General features: G+C 43.4%; 1 protein-coding gene across 1 annotated transcript in view; it reads left to right on the plus strand.

The window, feature by feature from the left end:
- The first annotated feature begins 8717 nt into the window (after nucleotides 1–8717).
- LOC143208351 (prolyl 4-hydroxylase subunit alpha-1-like) overlaps nucleotides 8718–22204 on the plus strand; it is a 214685-nt gene continuing 201198 nt past the window's right edge. Inside the window, exon 1 of the mRNA XM_076422738.1 lies at nucleotides 8718–8772. The gene's annotated coding sequence lies outside the window, so the exon portion shown is untranslated. The remainder of the gene's footprint in view (nucleotides 8773–22204) is intronic.

Raw genomic sequence — 22204 nt, forward strand, 5'->3', positions numbered from 1 at the left:
TACTTGAACAGTACACAAGGACTAAATGAACCCATATAGTTGGCGTAGTCGCTAATTAACCCCGGAACAGTCGAGTGATCTGACAACGAGGCGGAGAACTGATCGATCGAAACTCGTACAGAGAAGTATTTGTGCCAGTTTTCAAAGCATCGAGCACCGAGCTATGAAACATCCTCTCACTCATCACACAAAACATTTTCTCCGGTTCTGTCGAATTATTCGCTTCGCGTGCTCTGCTGTGTATATTGCATTCGGAACACAAAGTGCCGTGGCACACGGAAACAAGGACTGTTAACGATCTAATAAATCCGTTCAATCGGATTCACTCCTCTTTCGTAATTCCTTTTGAAAGAATTCATAAATTATCTATTTCTATAACCTAACCATAAAATACAATACAATATATCGCATCGCAAGGATTAAAGGATAAAATGAAATTAGAGTCACTTTGGAATTTGATCCAGGGGAGTACGTCATTCGATTTGAATTCCGCTGTGGAATTCATTGTCAGAGAAGAAGGGAGAAGGAAGCGGCACGGGAGGAAGAAGGGAAAAATACCCGTTTAACCGGGAGACTTCTGACAAAGGACCTCTTTGTTGCTAATCTTTCGAAATGTACACCCCCCGGACGCTTTTGTTAAGCCCCGACCGTATCCCTCGGCGCGGCACGGCCGCGATCGTGTATTTCCGATTTTATCGGGCTGAATGAACGGAACGGTATCGGTTAATCCCGTAAGTAACGCGGTTTTTCCTGCGGACTGCGGCGCGATACAACCCGTAATTGCGGGGGGATGTTCATTCGCAGTGCATGCCAGGTTAGCCCGTTGCACCGCGATTTGTCTCCTTTCTCTCGATTTTTTCTCGTTTCCGGTCGAATCGAGCCGAGACGCTTCGCTTTTCTTACGGGAATTACCGTTGGGAAGCGGTTCTTTTCATGCAACCCTTTTCATTCACTCGACGGCAATTAAAAACACGAATGTAGCTGGTCGGATCATAAATTCGTTCGGCCGTAAAATTGAACCCAACAAAAACATTCTGTAAACAGGAGCCAAGTTCGTATGGCCGTAAAAAGTTGTGAGATCAAACAAAATACGGCCAAGTTCGTTAGCTTAGAAAAATAAAAATAAAAATTAGTTAAAAAGAACGCTATTTAATTTTTAAAGAGTCACATGGAGGGCTAAATTATTCAAACTTGGCCGCTACCTAACACCTTTTAGGGCCATTGGTTTAAAAAGTAACGGCCAAGTTTGAATAATTTAGCCCTCCATGTGACTCTTTAAAAATTAAATAGCGTTCTTTTTAACTAATTTTTACATACGCTTTTTGTCAGTATTGCAAGAGGTATTTCTAAGCTAACGAACTTGGCTCCTGTTTACAGAATGTTTTTGTTGGGATTTCATCAATTTTTGTTGAAATTTCATCAATTATCAAGTAGGTATCAAAGATTAACACTCTGCTGGCGAATTAGAACCCAACTTTACCTAGATTTTTTTTGTTATAATTTTAGTGTCATTTTCTACCTTATTGTAATCTACCGGTTTGTGCTTTTTGCCACTACCTCGAATGGCGCTATACGGACGTTTGAAGAGAGCAGATGATTCTTTCCGGAATTTGCACGGTTCCTTATGGGAAAAGCGACATATTTCATTTTCTCCATACATAACCTATTTCGTTTTTTTTTTTAATACAACCCCTTTAAGGTGTAAAATTTCAAACTTTGATAATCATTCCTTTGAGTGTTTGTTATGGTGGACCTATGTACCAAATTTCAAGCTTGTAGGTCAATGGGAAGTACCCAAAAGGTTTTGATGACCTGTCAGTCAGTCAGTCAGTCAGTGACAAATTTAGCGATTTTTGAGGTCCTATATCTCGGAACCTACTAATGTTGGAAGACTAATGTTTTGTCAATATTGAGACATGATAGCATTTAACAAGTGTACGAAATTACATCTCTCCGTCTGCCTCCAGTGCCGAGTTATAAGCCTCTAAAAAACGGCTAAGTTGTTTCGTGTAAAAGGAGGTAGTGCAAGAACTTGGCTGGTGCACTACCGTGCACCTAGATGTGTTCTAATTTGAATATAAATAGTGCAAAAACACTGAACAATATATTCTGTATCCTAAATACAAGAATATCTATGAATTTTTCCCAGCGTTCCTAGAGTTTAGGCGCGCCTCGGAGAGAGAGCTTAGCAAGTGTTAATCATCCCGCGTCATAAATTCGCGAAATCCGCGAGCGAGCGGTTCATCAAGCTCATCCTGTTACTTAGTATCGCGGCTGGTTGCCGATAAATCCGACGACATTACTTCGGTATCACCGTGTGCTGAGCACCGTTTATATGTATGCACCGGCTCTCGGGAACTTTTCGGTTTCGTCTGCATTTTCCCCCGGCAGGTGGTGAGGACGGCGCGGCGCGGCTGCAAAGACTTTCGCGAACTCGTAAGAAATTAAAGTTTCTTCACGGAACTCCGCCGCAAGTCGTTCTACCGTCGCGTCGACGTGGTCGTGGTTGTGGTCGTGGTCGTCGATGCTGTGCAGACTACAACCTCCGTTCCGCGGTCCTCGCGGTTCCCGTTTTCGCCGGAAATGCAGGCCGTCCGCGATATTGCGGAGAAATAAATTGGGCGAGCCGCACGAGCCCACTGTATCGAGACACTTATAGCGCGTTCGCAGAAATCCATCGTACAACTTTTAATCTTTCTCAATGTATGTGTAGCATTAATGACTGCAACAGATGCGGATCGATGAAAAAATAAGAGTAATTTCCGCGAAGAGAAACATCTAAAAATGCAGTTTCTTTTTTAAACCGTCAAAGTATAGAGTTCAGTCCAGGGCAAACTTAGAAGTCTCTAAGCTTTTCTCGCTCTTCCAGGGGCTTGGGACGTTGGGACGGAGTCGTCGACTTTTCCTTCGTCCCGAGACACCGGGGTGAGAATAAGTAACAACGGCGATTAACACGGTCGCTTGCGAGCATGGATATTACACGGGTGCACGCGAACTCGCCTAGATACTTCCGACTGAACATTTTTCCTTAATCTTTGCGTGGATTATCGGGCGCAGCAGCTGCATGCTGCCGTGAAACTGTAAACCGGAAATTGTGTGCTCGTGTAATTATTCGCGGGTCTCTGCAGACTGTTTTACCTCGGGTATGTACCGCTTGCTAAAAAGAGTGGGTTTCTGTTATTGGGACAAGAATGTCCCTGTTTGTTCAGCGAATAGGTAACACCTTTTTTTTTTACTGGGAATTGTGATTTAACGTTGTTTGTCCCGATCTCCGTTCCTTTTTTAGATGAATTTTAACGGAAATAAACTACATACAAGTTCAAGTCTGATAATACTCGAGAAAAAAGACATAAGTATAATAGTGAAATGCCCCGATGCCACAGCAGAACATTTTAATGCAATTTGTGAGCCGTTCCCGTGCAAGGGAACGCGATATTCTGGAAGAAGAAATAATAAAGGTTATTGATGGTATTCGATCAATTGTTGGTAACTCCGACTCGTCGTCGTAACTGAAATTTGTTCCCGGAGTATCAGTGAAATTTCATATCCGACTGAGAGGTAAGGTTCGGTCGAACAGCAGTTTGTCAAAATAATGTGTCCCTTGGATGTTATAAGAGGTCAAACTACGAGGAAGTCGCGGCACGAATGTCAATACAAGAGTCGCTTCTTTTCCCCCAAGAAGCGAACTCTGCCCGTGATATATGGCACTTGGAGCAATCCTTGTTTTCAACGGAACATCGCCTGAAAAAATTCTTTTGGCGATGGGGGAGTTCGATTGCGTCTCAGATGTCGAGCACAGGGAGTGGCTAAAATCCTCGCGTGGCTGAAAAGTTTCTGAATATCGGACAACGGGGTTGATGAACTTGTTATTTACGAACATTTCTCGTCAAAATACTCCACGAATTTCCGAGCTCTCGTCGACTTACATAAATCGAAGCTGGAAATACGAGTCCAGCTTAGAATGTCTCATTCATTGAAAAATATTTTTATTCGGGAAGATTAACAATAAAGTTGCAGTTTAATTATCTGGAATTAGATTGTACGAGCGAGAAATAATTTTGTAATCATTCTTTAAGCAGAGCCTCCTCGTCTCTCCATTTCGAATATCGCGTTTTAATGAATATTCTTTGATACTTTCATCGAACCAGGGAAAAACTCCCGTACCGAGAAAAACGAAATAATCAAGTTTCAAAGTTTTACGGTTCCAAGGATATTGTTCTATAACACTTTCAACTTTGCGCGCTATGGAGAAGGTTCCGAGAATCCCGGGGAAAGGGTTCGCCGTTCCCGGGAAATCGAGTGCCGAATAACTGCAGATGCCGATATAGTGTTCGAAAGGGGTTTATTTTATTGCGAGTGATCTCGGGAACGGGGTCAGGAATTTAAGGTCATGTAACGCGACCATTCTCATGGGAAGTGAAATACAGTAGAATACCGTAAAACTGGGGAATCGAATGCCGACTACGCGCGACGGTAAGCCGGAAATAAGCGACGCTGAAGCACTATTTTCGTAGAAAAAATATTTGCGATGGATTAAAATTCGAAATTCGAAAAGATTATGAAATTCCACTGGTTCCGTTGCGCCTTGAAAATCTTTATCGGAAATCATTTACATACACAAAGGATTAAGCTCGTAGCTCGTACTAGCTTCTTCTTCTTGGAAGAAAATTTGATAAACTTGTTCGAGCAGGTGCAAGGTACTAGATTAACAAACCAGTTCGTGACACCGCCATCTCCAAGACAGCTACTAAATTCTGTATAGATCGATGAACGATCCACCGTGTTTCATCAAATTTCGTCTCTGCGCCGAAACCCTGCGCTTCATCAATATTCATTCTTCATCTCCATACCGGCGAAAAGAAGCTAGCGGAAAAGATGTTTTCAATTTAAATTCTGTTACCAGTCCCCTGACACAGCGGCTTACATCCGTTTAAAGGGAGAAGCGCGCGAGAAATTTAAAATTCGCGGGAAAAGCGCGAAAGGCACCATACACAGCGAGGAATTAAAAACATGATCGCCGGAGAGGGTCCGCGGATAAGTCGCGAATCCCCTTTTCAATTTCGCGCGGGGATGCCTCGTAGCCGTCATAAAATCGCCTTTAAGACCGGAAGCGTAGGAACTAAACCGCCCGTCGTTACAACTTCCCTGCCTTTAGAGCGTTCGGAGGAAGAATTTTTGATACTTAAAAGGGCTCGGGGAAGTTTATGCTAATGCAGCGACGCGAACATAACCGCCCGACAGTGCCCGCGAGCGCCGCGGTGCACCACACGGAAAGTCCAACTTGCAAATAGAAGAGGAAAGAGAGGATGAGAGAGGACACAAGTATAGCGAAGTCGCTATAGTTGTTGCACGGAAGAGAACGGGTGGACCCCGAGATGAAACGGATCAGTAACAGAGACGTTTACGGGTGCGAGCGGCGCGCGTGGAAAAGCAAACCGCGTCCACCGAGGGAAAACTATTATGAAAACGGGACGGGGGGAGAAAAAAAAGGTGAAACGATTACGGGGAGAATGAGGCGTCGCGTCTGAGCGCGAGCGAAATGAGCCGGACGGCCAAGACGACCGAGCCTGTCCGCGAAAGAGAAAAACGTCCACCCTGTGAAATACTGCGAGCTGCTCCAGAGAGAAAGGAGGAAGACACCACTGCCAACGGGAAGAAAGCCCGGATGAAACGAACTGACGGAACAGGATGAAAGCTCCGAACAGAGCACGAGATATCTGCAAGTCCGACACGTGCGTTGCTCCGATAACTTTCTGTCGATCGGATCGTCTGATTTTTGGATTTCGCGGCTGCCCACTTCTCGCCTCTTCGAGATGATATGATGGGATTTGTATGGTGTACCGGTTAAGTATATTGCTTAATGGGGTAACGGATAAACGATTCTACTGAATTGATATCAGGTGCTGTGCATGCTTAAATTCTTACACTGTATTCATTAAGGTAATTATTTAGAAAGAGGCACTCCTCTCCGATTTTAATGAAATTTAAATACGTTATGCAGCCACACATTTTGAACAACTTTTTCCTTTTCACATACATACAATAGTGTGAGGGGTGGGGTCGTTTTTAGTTTTCGAGATATTCGCAAAAAACTATTGCCAATACTGTATCGAATTTTACGTATTCTTGCACGCTCCATGGCAATGTAAGCTTGTTCCGGCACGGGGCGGCGCGGCGCAGCGCACAGTGGGCCAAACCGACGAAATCTGTGTCAAAATCAAAGAACTTTCGATAGAAATAAGATAGGGCGATGAAATTTTTTTTTAAATTAAAGCTGAAACTGTGCAGAATATGGGATACTTATGGAGATTGTGGTACGAACGTTCTTTAACATTGAAAGAATTCGTTAAACTTGCACAACTTCAAGAAAATTGTTGTACCACGCGCGAAAAAATTCTTTTTTAACATGCGACACATCATTTCCCGTAGATCTTTTCACGCTAATCTCAAATCTGGTTTCAAAATTTGTCTACGACTTCAGGATTTTGCAAGAAATCGATTTTTGTGAACACAACTTATGAAATGATTTTTTCGTTGAAATGAATTAGTAACCCACTACATAGTTTGAAGGAGTATTGTATTCTCATATATAAAACATATTAAAAATAATCATAAAATAATCATACAGCGTGACTGTAATGCATTACAGTCACGCATAGCCTATACATGGAGTGCCAGCGACAATCGTAGCGATACGTCAAGTGATATACGTTAAGTAAACGTTCAAATACTTCAGTATGATTATTTTTAATGTGTTTTATATATGAGAATACAATATTCCTTCAAACTAGTGGGTTACCAATTCATTTCATCGAAAAAATGATTTCAAAAGTTGTGTTCATAAAAATCGATTTCTTGCAAAATTCCTGTGGTCGTAGGCAAATTTTGAAACGAGATTTGAAATCAGTGTGAAAAAATCTACGAGAAATAATGTGTCGCATTTAAAAAAAAAATTTTCCGCTCGTGGTATTGAAAAAACCACAATTTTCTTGAAATTGTACAAGTTTTAACGAATTCTTTCAAGGTTAAAAAACGTTCGTACCACAATCCCCGTAATTATCCCATATTCTGCAAAGTTTCAGCTTTCATTTTAAAAAAATTTCATCGCTCTATCTCATTTCTATCGAAAGTTCTTTGATTTTGACACAGATTTCGTCGGTTTGGTCCACTGTGCGGCGCGGCGTCTGTTTATTTTGTTTTTTTGCAAACACGCTGTGGAGGTGGGAGAGAAAACAGGGTCTCACTCTGGTCATACATATACTACATATCGGCGCCTAAATGTAAGAACTAGGTAACTTACAATTCCTTATTTTAGAGAAATTGATGAAACAGTATTTTAAGGTTTTAAGATTATGGTAGGAAGACCGTTATTTTAAACATAATGCCAATATCTGCCTATATTTCTTCATTTTAAGTGGAACAATACATGAAAAAACATCATTTTGGATTAAAAAGAATGAAAAAAAGTCGAGTTGCCCATTTATAACATAAATAGAAATCTGTATTTATGTTTTATCTACTTTGAACACTGCTCACTAGATGTCGTAGATTACTTTGATAGGTTACCCAGTTTTTACATTAAATTCTACTTGATTTCTTCTTTAATATGAATTAGATAACTTAAAATGTCCAAATTTCAAGTTACCTAGTTCTTACATTCAGGCGGCGATATATAGGGTGAGAGCTTTCAATTTTGAAAGACTACTCTTGGATTTTCGTATGCGTCCTCTCCGTCCCCTCGACGACCTAACCATAACTCATTCTATTCGCATAATCTTTGCATTGTAGCTGTCATCCAGAACTAGCAATGGAAAATCATCCTTAACCACACACGCACAAATATAATTATCAACAATGCAATTAAAGAACATCTTTAAACACAACTACTTCATAAAATCGATTGACATCCCGTTTATTTACACACGTTCCCCATATTCATCGTTAAAAATATAAATACTCACTTGTTGATTCATATAATAAATTCCTGTACCATGGCGAAATTACCATACCATGCCATCTTTCTATTTATTTATAAGCAAAATTACAAATTACCTGATTATTCAAAATACGACAGAACTTTCCCTCCAACGTAATATGTAGACACAACTGACAGATATCTAAAAGAGCGACAGACTAAATCATTTTGTACTTACGTTTACCGCAAAGAACTCACTGGGAAATCTGTCAAACTCGAAAGCGGTTTCGATGCTGGCCAACAATATTTGTCACAGTCGAAACCCAGATTCGCACACTTGATCACCACAAAAACAGCAGAAATGCAAAACTTTTCAAACATCCATCCACGGTCCACGCAGCCAGCGTGACTGTCGGTGTACGCAGCTAACTTCATATATTCATTTTTGACGTAGTTGATGCCGGCTCGGAGTCAACTGCTGCTCCCACGTGCAGAAACGAGAAGCACGAAGCGAGAGGACACGAGTGGGCGCCGAGTAGGAGCGACGAGGAGCGAGCGGGTGGAGCGGTGGTGGGGATGAGCGCAGTGTGCGGCAGGGACAGGGGACGCGTGGCAACACGCTTGCCGCAGCATCCGTGTGAAGTCAGTCGGCTGTCGGATCTCGTGCCGTGCAGGTCGTGGATCAGTTCATCATTGTTGTCGGTCTGTTCGTCGAACCGCGTGGTTCTTAGTCGGTGTTCTCTTGTGCCTGGTAGTGGAATTTGTTGTTGCGTCGACTAAATTGATATAACCGTACGTCGAGTACTATCAGTGGTTCTGTGCAACGTGATAGGAGGATCGGATCAGAGGAAGCACCGGTGAGTCAGCATCTTAGTTTTCACGTGTTACATATTACTGGGACTTGTTAATACATACATATATTATTTCCAATACGAAACATAAACCGCGGTGTTCTATTTTCGCTGAATACTCGAACTTTTTGTAGTTGATTTAAAATATTGGTGAGTGTATAACAGCGTGCATGCTACGAAGACTGAGTTCGCGTGAACGGAAGATAAACAAGGTCAAGTGACGCGAGCTCTTTTCGCCGGCTATCGAGAGCTAATTAATGTCGGACGCAAACACGCTTGTCGAGCTCTGTACTCTGCTCCATAGACTCTCTACTCTCTATAGAATCGCAATGATCGTTGACCGGGGGGGTCTGACGGAGGTTACCGACGCGTGCCGATATGCAGTCGTAATTTTTCAATGGTCGCTGACACGTACGTCTCTAGTCTGAAAGAAATTCAGGGCTCGGTCGGTTCGTAGCGAACTGTGACTTAATAAATGCCGGTGACAGCTGGCGTTGCAATTGCGTTGTGTCATACCGGCTAGCGTCACATCAGAGAATACGTCCCACGTATTTCATCGAGCTCGTCCCAGGGCTTCCATGCCGGTGATATAACGTGAAGCGTTCAACAGGGGGCAGAGGAACACGCGGTTGCACTCTGCAGTATATGTACTTGCTCCGCACGTTTTTATGCGCTCTCCGTGACGCGTCTTAAAATATGGAGCTGTAGCGAATGTTGTGCCATGCAGAGGCGGATGATGTATTTTCGATGCCCTCCAGAACTCTGCTTGTCGAGCCCTTACCCGTAAACACGTTTTTCGGCAGGAATTTTGCGGCACCACGTATTATGTACCCGTTGAAGCCACACGTGCCTCGACTGACAAGCCGATGGAACTTTTGTGTTTCGAAACTCGACGGAATTTTTCCGAACTTCCGCGAAATCGAAGCGATTCACATTTTCGACCGTCGTGCGTCGTGACATGTATTTACTCCGACCTTCCCGGCACTCGAACCGCTTAGCAAGTGCTCCTCGTGTACACAATTTTGGATTTTCGATTTTTTCCAATTTTCTCCAGAACTGTTGCTACATATAATATTTATTTTTCATCCGGTTTTTGAGGGCTACTGGGTACGCAATGAAATAACACGTTTACTCTACCGTCTGTAAGTACTCGTATTTCGGGTACTCACTGTCAGTTATACAATTTCTCGCAAGCACGGTTCTGCACGTGTACAGACTATCGATTGTTTAACTTTATAAGCCAATTCGCCGGTTATACAATTCTCAGCTGCTCGACGTTTTTGTGCTTGATTTCCCCTCCCTCCCTCTCCCTCTCAATTGATTTTTCGACAGTTTCCCGATTGGCCCGTTATCTAATTCAGTTTCTCGATGCTTCTCGCCCGTCATCCTACCCCTCCGATTTTTCTTTCCGATAATTATTCAGTTGGCCCATTGTCAATATTTCAATTCACCGAATACCTGGCCGGAAAATTCCTCTCGCCGAATTCATTTTTGATCCTCTCGAATTTCCGTCGTCTCGCCTATTCTTCGATTGTTCATCAGCCGAAGACCGAGTCCTCGGCCAAGTTTTTGAGTTATCTCGGGAAGGTCATTACGTCTCCCGATTCCCCTCGAAACTCGGCGAAGTTCTTCACGCGCGAAATTTATGTCCGGCCGGCCTGCAGATAATTAGATTCTTATATCATGAGAAGTTTTGAGTAAGCGTCATCCTATTAAGGCCGGGGGAACGTTTCTCGGTACGGTGTCGTTGACTCCCGCGAACCCGATTGAAGAACCCGCTTTTACTCCGAAACTTCACTGCCGCTCTGCCGACGCCGTTGCCGCTTTCCCCTTCGTCTTTTTATATCCCGTCTGCCCCGGACCCTGGGATGATGATAACGTCTCTCGCTTGCTTTCTTTCAAAACAGTGTCTGGACCTGCCACCGCGAGCACGCCGAACCCACGACTCCATGAAAACCTTTTTATTCGTACCGCGTTGCGCGAATGTCAGCATTACCATTACACGTCTCAAGAACTAAATTTAATTGTCCATGCATATCCGCAAATTATATCTGTGCACACAGTCTTCCACTGATATCATTCGATATCGCTTAAAGCGATATGCTGGTTCTCGAGGCCGTTCTTCAAGCATTTTTTTTTCAAAACAACTATTGAACCTTTCGAATATAATTTTTGTACACATATTTTTTGATTCATATTTCAAGTAAAAATAATCAAAATTATATCAGTTTTATATTCTTTTAAATACAGAAACAGGTTAAAGAAATTAAGGTCAATGAATGGGAAGAAGATATTGAATATGTATACTCGAACGAATGTGTATGTTATGACCCAGTAAACTAGTTTAATTTTTTTAGGACTTTTTGGAGCGGCGTTTCAGTCGTCAGTTTGTTGTTAATGAACAAACTATTTATTGGTCTTGAACTTATTTGTGTTGAATGCAAAAATATTGCGTTCGGTGCGTTTCCCTCGAAAACTATGCAGTTTCGTTCTCGAATATATCGAGGTCAGTGATTAGATAAATGATGCTGTTTAATAACGGCCGAGAGATTAACGGGTAAATCTGAACGCACATACGATAAAAGTATCCGCGGGCTGGATCATTCCGAGAAGTCATAGATCAATTGAGTCGGTTAGAACAGTGGCCCCGAAAGATGGAGCGGTTCTCAGTGTTAAAGGGGAACTGATACGAGGATGCTACGGTTTTGAGAATAGTTGATAACTGTGTCACAGTATTTACGTCATTTCGACGCGATGCTCTCGGCGATCTCGTCTGCATCCAGTGCTATCAATGATGGTTTAGATCGTTGATTTGCTCTATTGAGCCTCGGTTCGTCACCGTTCAGAGTTAGAGGTTCGAATCGCAGCGGTGTCGTTACTTCAGAAATTTATCACTCGTAAATTTCATTAGACATCGCCGGGATCATTGCACGGGTAGCAGTAATGAAAATGGTGAGGTGACTTTTTCTTTCTGTTCTGCGAGGCACGACTGCTCAATAGAATCGCGAAGTATCCATTAATGTCATATTAAAGCCGGAGAAAGTTACGTCTTTATGAATTCCCTCTTTGCCTTCATTTATTATTAGGTACTTGGTGCTTTTTTAATGGATCGGTTCCCGTACATTTCAGTCGTACAGACGCAGCTGCCACGGTACCTAATTCACCGAGTATGTATTGAACACCGCGAGCACGTGGACGCTTTCAGTACTTCACCGTTTCGATGTTTAATTTTCTTCGGCTTTTATTCCCTCGTGCACGCGATTCATGGAATATTCTATTCCGCGGACTCTCGAATCTTCAGGTATTCAATTCTTCAGAGACTGTATTCCCCGATCAACCGATTTTTTCAGTGCTAAATTCCTCTCGAGTATTAATTTTTCAACGCTCGGGCACTCCTTTTCCTTCGGTTTTTTGCAAACTCGATTGAGTAATCGCACAGCAAGTTCTTCCAAGGCAAAGAAGCAACTATTTATATCCAAACATTGATTTTCCGCATTTAACGCAGCTCCTCAATTTGTTCTCCTTCGCGTAACTCGTTACATCTGTTTTCTAAAACCGATACATCAATTTTTCACGGCCAGCGCTCACCGTGCAGCGGATAATCGATATTCCAAATACATATATCGAGTCCCTCCTACACTCTAAATATCCATAAAGTGCTAAAACCTCCCATCGCATGACGTCGCAAGGGTGGGGGAATTTCACCCCGTATCCGGCGTGAAGTCACACCCCCATCCCCCGAAACCACCCTCGCGTTTCCGTAATAACCAGCGAAAGAAATAACAATCCAGATTAAGCCGAGCTTAAACGCGTTATCAGGATTGATGCTACGATAGAAGTTTGCTTTCCAGTGAAGCCACCCCCTTCGGCCCCGTGTTTACGATTATGCGAAATACAACGGCCTCTCCACCCTTTCCCGTCTGCCGTCTACCCTCTCCTTCCGTTTTGCGGTGGCACACCGGAATTTTCGGAAATTTTCGCGAATTTTCACCGGACTTGAAACTAACTTCCATTATTCCATAATATCGGAAGAGAATCAGCCGTGCTGGAAGTTTCGCGCTACCATCATGCGTTTTCCAAATGGCGGTGGGCGTAGGCAACAAGAAGCAATTTTCGTGAACTTGTTTCCCTCCCGGAGAAACTTCCGCCAAGTATTCGCAAATGTAGATTAAGATGGTGTTAGGCGTATCTCTTGGTTATCCGACGTTTTTAACTGTAATTCTTATTTATTCCCGCCACCGAAAGCTAAAAGTTTCTTGGTGTTATTCGTTAGCGCGTTGCCAAGAAGATTAATTCTCGTTGAATTGCAAGATGTTCGTATTGTTCTCTCTCTCTCTCTCTCTCTATGTATTTAATCTACTCTAGTAATCATACAATTTTACAACCAGTTGGTAATCCTTGACACAACATTCTGTAATAGGTACATTAGAAGACAGCGTCTGACCTTGATGGATATTCACATTAGCGTTGCACAAGGTGTCAAGGAGAGCTCGCCACCCACATCTTCGTGGGCGCATAGCCCACGATAAATTGCACCGACACGTCATGCAGACGCATAAGCCGCATCATCGTCCAGTAAAGCATAATTGTCAGATTATACAAAATTTACCAGGACCACCAGTCTTTTATTAAAACTGCATTACCACAGTACCTACCAACTGAATGAATGTTCCCGTCTACGTTCCCGGTAATCGTAAAACAATTACTGATCCCTAAAATTACCGCAAGATAATCTGCACAAGACCCGCGCGCGCGAGTTAATTCCCAAAGCCATCCAATTAGCGTGTACTTCTGTCGCGCAGCGGTGCAACGCGTTGCAATTCCGACCGATTAGCAGAAGTCAAAAATACGTGTGCTCGGAAACATCGGTCAGATCGGTTCGCAAAGCATAATCGTCGACGATCGAATTACTGAAACTAGTTCGGGAGTAACGCGAGTTGAATCAATTAGTCGCTGTAACGCGAAATTCGTCGGAGTGCGCGTTACGGTAGCGCTTCACAGAAATTCGCAAAGTGTCGGATCCGGAAGGAAAATCCTCTAGTTTTGTTTTATTTCGTGGTAGAGTAAGAGCGGGGACGAGTTGTGAAAATTCAAGTGTGGCAGATTCAACGAATTTAGCTGCATTCGCGGTTGAATTTTATTTGGACGATGGCCGATCGAGGGAAACTGAAGTCGCAGCTCATCCTGGGCTGCGCTTCTTGTCTCCGCGGGCCATTCTCGCGGGTTTCCCGCGGATTAAAATGAATTCGAAGGGCCAGGGGTATAGCACAGTCCTCTTCTCCGGCGATTGTTTAGCCGGGCCGGTGTTCCATTCGATATTGTTTCGAAATTCCCGGGCCACCTACCGGGCTGAGAGGGTCGTTCGGCACAGTTAAGGCCGTTTTCTTTTATGTTAAACCCGGCGATACGGGCTGGAACGAGCTACTGAACTCCGCCACTTTGCTCTCTTATCCTGCCGGAGACCTTGCTTACCCACCGCCATTTTATTTCTCTCTTTCCTCTCTTTTTGCTTCCCTTTCTCCATCTCGCGTACCATTTTCTCCCTCGCGCTCGCTTCCCCCCCTTTTTCTTCTCTTTTCTTTTCTTTCTCGTAAGCTTCGCTATTTCACCTCTTTCTCTTTCCCTCTTCTGCGTCGACTTTTTCCACCCCCTTCAACTTTCGTCCGGAACGCCATCTGCGCTTCCTCTGTGAATTTTCTATCGGCTCTTTTTGTCGGTTTTTAGTCGAGCTTTCTTCAACTGCGTGATCCACTTCTTGTTCTTTCCTGCAACGACCACTGTCTCGGAAACGTCTTGTTTCATTTTTCCGCACTCTCGGTTTCATCCGTTTCTACACTTTCACCCTCCAATTTTGAACAATCCTCAAGAGACAACTTTTCTTACTCTTCCGTCTACCCTCGGTTTACACATTCGTGTCTTCCCTTCCCGCGTCTAGCGACGAAGTAAGTTTTCCGGCTCTGATTTTGTATACTTTAAAATTCGTCGTTTCCGTGTCCCGAACCCGCTACGTTCCATTTCCCGAAGCCAGGTCAGCCCTGTTTTTCACTCCTTCATCTTTTCCGCCAGCTTGTACCTTATAATTTTCTTTGTCGCCTTCATTGGCCACTCTACAACCCCCCTTCTCTCCGAGCCCGTGCAATCCACTGTCTTTCTATCTCGTTCGCCCTTTTTTCCCCTTTCATATTAATAGTACATATCTCTTCTTCGAATCCATACAGCATTTCTCGCTAAAACCTTTTTCCCGAGGCCTTCAATCACATTTCTTCTTGCCCTTGATTTCCTCGATCGCTTTCTACTTTCGAATCCATGTACAGAGTGCCATTTTCTTTCTCTCCGATCCGAAACTTATTACACCTACCCTTTTCTTGCGTCTCGGGGGCCTTCGATCACGCCTCTTTTTTCTCCCTCGCTCTCTGTCTTGCGAGGAAGAGTAACCTTAGCCCTCCTCTCCCTCTCACTCTCTCTCTCCTTTTATTTCTCTCCGCAGCATTAGTAACCTTGCACGCCCTTTCCCTATTCTACCCGCGATTATCTTTTTGCCAGCCCCGGGAACAACCCCCTTTATTCACCCTCTCGCGTCGCTGGTAACCTTTCACCTTTTTCCGTCCCTTTTCGGGAGCCATTCGGCCCTGCATTCATTATTTCGCCGTGTCTCTCTTTCTCTTTCAATTACACACAACACTTTTTCATCCCCGTGCTCCGCGTCCGGAACTATGTTTCGCTTCTCCTTTCCCCTCGGACCGGCACAATCGTCTCGCTACTCTTTCTACATTTAATCTTTTCCTTTTCTTGGCCCGGGCACGCTCAACCCCCCCCCCCTCCCTCTCTCTCTTTTCTATCTCCCTTTCTGGGACTCTCTGTCACTTTCTGTAACTCTCTGGGACTCTCCGCCTCTCTTCTTCTGTCTGTGACTCCCTAGGTCTCCTTTCACAGCCCGTTGCAATTTTCTCTTTTCCCTCGGAACATCCCCGGTTCTCCGTCTCTCTCCAAAGAAGGGCAACGCGTCTGCCCTTTTCCACCCTTAGCAAGGTCCCCAGAGCCCTAGCCCTAACCAGTCCAACAGGCGTTCGTCCAGACTCCTCGAGAGCGCGTGTCGTCCTCGACTTCACTCTTCCTCTTTCCACCAACCCCATTCTCCCTCCTTGCAAGGTGTCCGTGAATTTCGTCGACCCTCCAGAACGAAATAAAGGCACTCTCGTTAAAACGAATCCCCCGTCGGAATTCAAATAGACTGTCTGACGTTGGTTTCGTTTATTGTTAGAAGTGTTAGAACCGCTCCGCTAGTTGCACGCTTTACAACCACTCTACTCTTTTGATTCTACCGGTGGAAATCTGCGGTCTTTGGAAAACAAAGGAGAGCGGAAAACTCGCTTTCCTGACCGTGTCCGATATGTAATTTGTAAAGAAGAGTAAGTTAGACTTTCATGTAAAAATGTACACAAGTGGCTGTGTGATAAGTTTACGCTATTTAAACAGTGAATTGTTATTGAATATATTCGTCAAGATAAAACAAGTTTACCTATCAGCTAAAATAAATGAACTTTAAAATGGTTTCTATTTGAGTAATTATTTTCCCCGTATTCAGTTGTGTCGATTGAAAAGCAGGAATCGAATTCGAGACAAACACTAGAGCAGTGTTTGGTTATGGAGGTATGGCTATGGATACAGCTGTAACAAATGTTTGTATCGCAGCAGAGAAGCGAACGAAGGTCAGTTCGAATCGCCAATCTTAGTTAATGTTTGGTCTACTGACAAATTGCACCGCAAGGGGGTTGAAGCCGCGACCCACTCGGCACGCTCGAGTAAACTATAGTTGGGTCGCAAGAAATTGGGCCACTCAAGGTCGCTTCCCCGGCCATACATCACCCCAAGCATAACTTCCATTCTCACGGTTGTCAGACACTGCATGCTATGACCGAATAATATATACCACTGAGGACAATGGGTTAGTGGGCGTCCGAGGGGGCGGAAGGTCGTTTGTAGAAACTTCGATGACGTGAACTAAGTGTACCATGGTGTCTGGGATCTCTGTTCTAGAAACTTTGGGAGATTGTTTACACTCTGCAGTGTTCCAGAGAAATGTCCACTCCGAAAAACGCGAATCAATCTTTCATACTCGCGCTGCATCTTGCAATCTGTAACTGCAACCGTTCGGTTATTGGTTAACCCAGCGTTGGTAAGGTGGGAAAATGTATCGTAAGTGGTAAGGTGGGGTCTCGCAAACCCCCCGAAATAATATATTGTATCATATTATAGAAATAAATACCTATTTCATAAATATACGATTAGGTATTGCTTAAGAGGCTTGTAATTTATCAGAGTAAAAACGCAGATCCATGAAATTAAATTTTTATTATTCAGAAATATTTAACAACTGTCACGCGTTGTTACAATGTTACGATCAATCTAAAATCTCTGGGGTCTGTGAGACCCCACCTAACTAACGCCGGGTTAATGGACTGTATAGTGGAATAATCAAATTTTATTGGATTTTCTTGGGGTTGTAATTTGATTTTTAACTGCACTATGAACTTTGTTAAACAACAAATATGTCAGTTCCACCGAAATTCTGTATACTCTCTCTCTCCCTCTGCTAATTCCGGATTCCCTCATTCAGAATGACAGATGAAACTAAAAAATTCGGAGGTTCCGAGAAAGTTTTTTTAAGTTTCGACGCGTCCAGGGGTGGTTTTTCCGTTTGACAGCCAGTCGGGGGATGTTAACTAATGAACAAGTTAGCAAAGGGAGAGATCAGAAGGGCGAGTTAGCCACTAGTTGGCCAGCAGTTGGTCGTTATTCCGAAAATATAGGGACAATAGGGTCCGCGTCGGTGTATCTGAAATATTCAGGAAGCCCGCGTGTGTCCATCTTTACGGCAGCAGCACAAGCCGAGCTTTTACGAGGGGTAGTTTTGAACGCGTTGCGGGCCGAGTGTGTGCCGTCAGCTCGTAAATAAGCCACCTTGCTGAATCACCGGGATGTACTACAACGTTTACACGGGCTCTCGTGTCTCGGCTTGAATGCAAACCATCCGCAATTAGATTCTGAATCGCGGATACTTGGATATGCGCGCCGAGTAGAAATTGAAGGTTCCCGGAAGACACGTTCGCGGACGAGAATTGTTCACATACACTGTGTGTAAATTTACTAGAATCTTCTATTTTTTTCCATGGATTTGCAAAATTTCTACATCCCTTAATCGGCGAGTGTTGTCGAAATTAACAGCAGGATCAATATTGTAACACCACCGGTCATTAAAAATTAATTAGGAAGATGCAAATATTAGCATCCTCGATTAACTTTCGTTTACACGATGTTGCTTCGCTTCGAGGTGTTTTCGAAACGTTTTAATCTTTCCCGAAGATCAGAGTTAACTTTGACTTCGCGAAGTTTCTTGCGTGTATTGTTTTGCATATTGCAAAGTCGGTTGCTTGTTTCACGGATGAAATATCCGGCGAACAACGAGTCTCCGGATCATCAAAATGCAATTTCGTCGATGATGGTTAATTACGTCCTGGACGCATAAATGTTTAACTTGGGGAAACCATTAATTTGTGTTTTCCTTATTAATATTCATGAAACCTCGAGCATTAAAATATTTAACCGACGCCACGCGGTAATTATCGTATTGGAAATTGTTTCGGCTGGTCAGGCTGCGGCGACAAAGCGCGAAATTTCAAATTAATTATCGGCGAACGCTATTCGACAAAGATATGCATTTGGCAGCTTCTCTGCGTCGAAGAACCGTCAATACCGTGCAGAAGATCAATTTGATAAATCAATAAATTTTACGTGACTTCATCAAAATTTCAAATCGCTTAAAAATTCATACTATCAAATAGGAGAACAATTTCATAATAAGCGGTGCTTCTTGGGAAAACATTCGCGGATATTGAGCAACACGCGTGCGCGTTCCCTCATTACCAAGTTTTACCAGCGAAGTTTCTCGAGCGTTATTTGGGGAGTGGATTATTGACTGAAATTTTCTGTAAATCGCTGCTTCAGATTTAATTCGTAATTCGCAACAGATAATCCGACTACGCTGCGCAGTTTCCTCGTTAGCCGAAAATTCGAAAATACCCGAAGTGGCCGCAAAACTCCACCTCTGCACCCTCTCACGATTCCATGAGAATTTATTCACTTCTTTGAAGGATCCTTACGTATATTCAAAAACGAACACGTAACAAACAGACTGCAGATATAGGAAGGCAGCCTTTGCACCAGCGTCTGCGTTTTGCCTTATTTTATGTATTTATTTTTTGATGTTCCACAGTCTGCGAAAAAAATTGAATTTCTTCATAAGAAAATTCATCTTTAACTATTAACAAAATGAATAGGCTTGTGACTGACAGTGGGAAATAAGAGTTTCCTTTGGGTTTCCATGCGTCGCTTTATCAAATAATTACGAAAATTTCCGGTTAAACATTAGAGGTACACTTTGAAATAAATGTTTCATCGAATAGTAGTCGGAACACGACGTCTGTTCCGTTCCTCGTCCGTCAGGTTGTTGCACGTGAAACGTTGGATTGTTCCGACACTCGTTACCAGCTAGCAACGTCCAGCGAGCGTAATTCATATTTTATCTACACGGAATCCAAATATATTTATATCGTTGTCATCAATAACTTTTGAAGTTGACGCGAACACTTTGAACCGGTCGGAATTTACGCGAACCATAATTCGATATCGTTCGAATTCGTTTCGAGTGTCCTCGAGTGCTTCGGTAAAAAGCACTGAAGCTTTTTATTATAGCTTCAATTTCACAAAACCAACCGTGAAAGAATGAAACATTTTCGTTTTTTTCTTTTTATTAAAATAATAACGAAACGGCAGAATGTAATTCGTTAAATCAACCATCAAACTTGCCAGTCATTGTGGAAATAATTAAACGCAACTCCTGCGAATTCAGATTTTCACCGAACGTAGTGTTACGAAGCTCACTACTGGAGGTATTTTTTATGCATATGTATATGAGTGATTGCTCGCCGGAAAATACGGTAGACTAAATTCTTTCGGAAAGGCCAGGAATTATTAGTCGAAAGTAAAATCATAGACCGCACAGACAGAGAAAGAGGGCGCGCATATTTCTTTCCCGTTTAATTTCCGTTTTATTCCGCGGAAAGGTTCAAACGTATTCGCTGAATATTCCGGGGCGGCTATATTATTCGACTAGAATTGTATCTCCGTCTGGCTGCAGTTTACAGAGTCGGGAAGTTAAATTTCGTTTGATCCCCGTATAAAAAGTCTGTCGTTGGGGACACGCGTAGCTATTCTACCGGCGCGGCAGCCGGTCGCACGCTGCCCCTTCATTCGATTTCGGTTTTTCTTCTCCCACTCCTCCACGGTTTGCCTCGTTCACTTTCTGTTCCGCATTTAAAGCGGAAATTAAGCGGCGGCCGGTCTTAGCCTCCTTTTCGCTTCCGAAACTTCTCGGCGAATGGAGACTGTTGCTCGAAACGTAATTCAACCGCGCTTTTGTGCCCGCGGAACGCACGCTTCGGCTGTCGAGTGATGGCTTTGAGCACACCAACGAATCCGCTAGCCTCAAACAACTTCTTAACCCACCCTCCTTGGAGTTTTCCCACAGTGAAATCATTGAAATCAGCTTATCCTTAGTAATTTGTTAGTGTAACGATGGCTTTGAGCGCACCAACCAATCCACTAGCCTCGAACAACTCTATCTTCAACCCTTAATCCCTCAAAGTTGGATTACTATTTTTCTTACAACAGGATCAGTACACATTTTTATTCGAGACTTTCTTTAAGAACAATATTTTTAATGTTTCAAACCAAAAGTGGGTACACTACCTAGGATCTGTTGCACAACTATTTCTGAAAACCGTGTAAAAGATTCGTGTTACTAAAATATACATTACTGGTCGACAACAAGCGATCGAACGTTTCATGTTCTGCAAACTTTTAATAATCGCGGGGGCTATTACGTATAATTAGTAACGCAGTCGTAATTTGACGATCCGAAACGTCGAGGGTGCATTAAACGGGGAACGGAAACCGCAACCCGGCTTCTGGGCCGTTGCTCGCTTCTTATTCATAGTTTTAGGCACATTGGCTGCATAATCGGACTCGGAAATGCGTGTCGGTAGCAGCTCTCTCTCGTTAAGTTTTCTCATTAAAATTTGGCCTAGAGCTGCCGGGGCCAATGTCTAATGATAGGCGGTAGGTGCGCGAGGCGAGGGGGTGGCTCTGCAGAACGAAGGAGAGAGGGGTGGCTGCTTTCGAGAGCCGAAAAGGGATTTTCGGTGGCTGGGGGTTGATTAAGATCCCGTCTGCTCGCCCCCGCGAAATTAAAGCTTGTAGACCGTGTGAATCGGAATTATAGATAACGTGAGCGTAATCGACCTATCAGACGAGTGCATCGTCTAGACGCCTATACGAGCTCGCGCAGACTAGCTTCCACTAGAGAAATTGCGCTTTCTTCTCATATTTCACCTAGCAAAAATCGCTGATGAACGTTTTGCAATTTATGCAAGCTTCCTCTGCGAACTCGTTCGTTAGACTTCAATTTAACTTGTTTCTCTCTTTCATCTACGATCCTTATCAAGTCGATTTTACTGCGTTTTTGTTCAAATATGATGGTTGTCCGAAATTTTCGAACGGACCTGTACAATGTTCGAAACAAGTTGGTTAGACAGAAGTTGGTAACGGTGTGGGTTGGTAGAGTTTTTCCATTTAATCACAAGAGGTTCGCCGTCCCTTTACGCACTCGAGTAATTAATCAGATAGTTTTTCCCTTTGTTCCCGACGGCTTTTTTTCTCTTTAAATGGTTTCTCGGTGGCCCTTGTTTCCCGTAAATAACGCCCGGGAACCGATCTTCCTCGGCATCGAGTGGTGAAGTTAAGGAATAGGATTTAGGTGTTGAAAAGGGTTTCGCTGGACGTATTGTATCCTAGGGCTTTCTCGAAACTTTTAATCCTTTTGTTTTCGAAATTTACTGTGCTAACGGCGAAACAGAGTCCGTTGCTTCGAAGAGAAGACGTATTGCTCGACGCCACCGGGCGCCGCGCCGCGCCGCGCCGTTCAAAGCGAGGTCCGAAGTAATTATCAGAAGAGGTTAATGCACTTTCGCAATTATTGAAACAGATCACTGCTTCTCTTATAGAGAGAGAGAGGATGTAGATTTTATACGTTTATCACACGAGACGGTGAAATTTGAAGCGGTAGAACGAAATCATTTATTTTCAACAGAAGGAAAAAGGACAGGGGATGAGATTGGAATATAAAAGTGAAGGAAATGAGGCGCAGCTCGATAGCTATTTTTTTTTCTTTTTTCTTGACGACTGACCTCGCGGTATTTTCCTAAAAAGAGAGAAATAAAATCAGGTTATGGGGGACGTTAACCCTTGAACAACAACCCGCCCGTTACATAGAATATTTAACGCTCCAGAACCATAGATCTTTTACGAGTCCACTGTTAGC

The sequence above is a fragment of the Lasioglossum baleicum genome, chromosome 4 (assembly GCF_051020765.1).
Source record: "Lasioglossum baleicum chromosome 4, iyLasBale1, whole genome shotgun sequence".
Lineage (NCBI taxonomy): Eukaryota > Metazoa > Arthropoda > Insecta > Hymenoptera > Halictidae > Lasioglossum > Lasioglossum baleicum.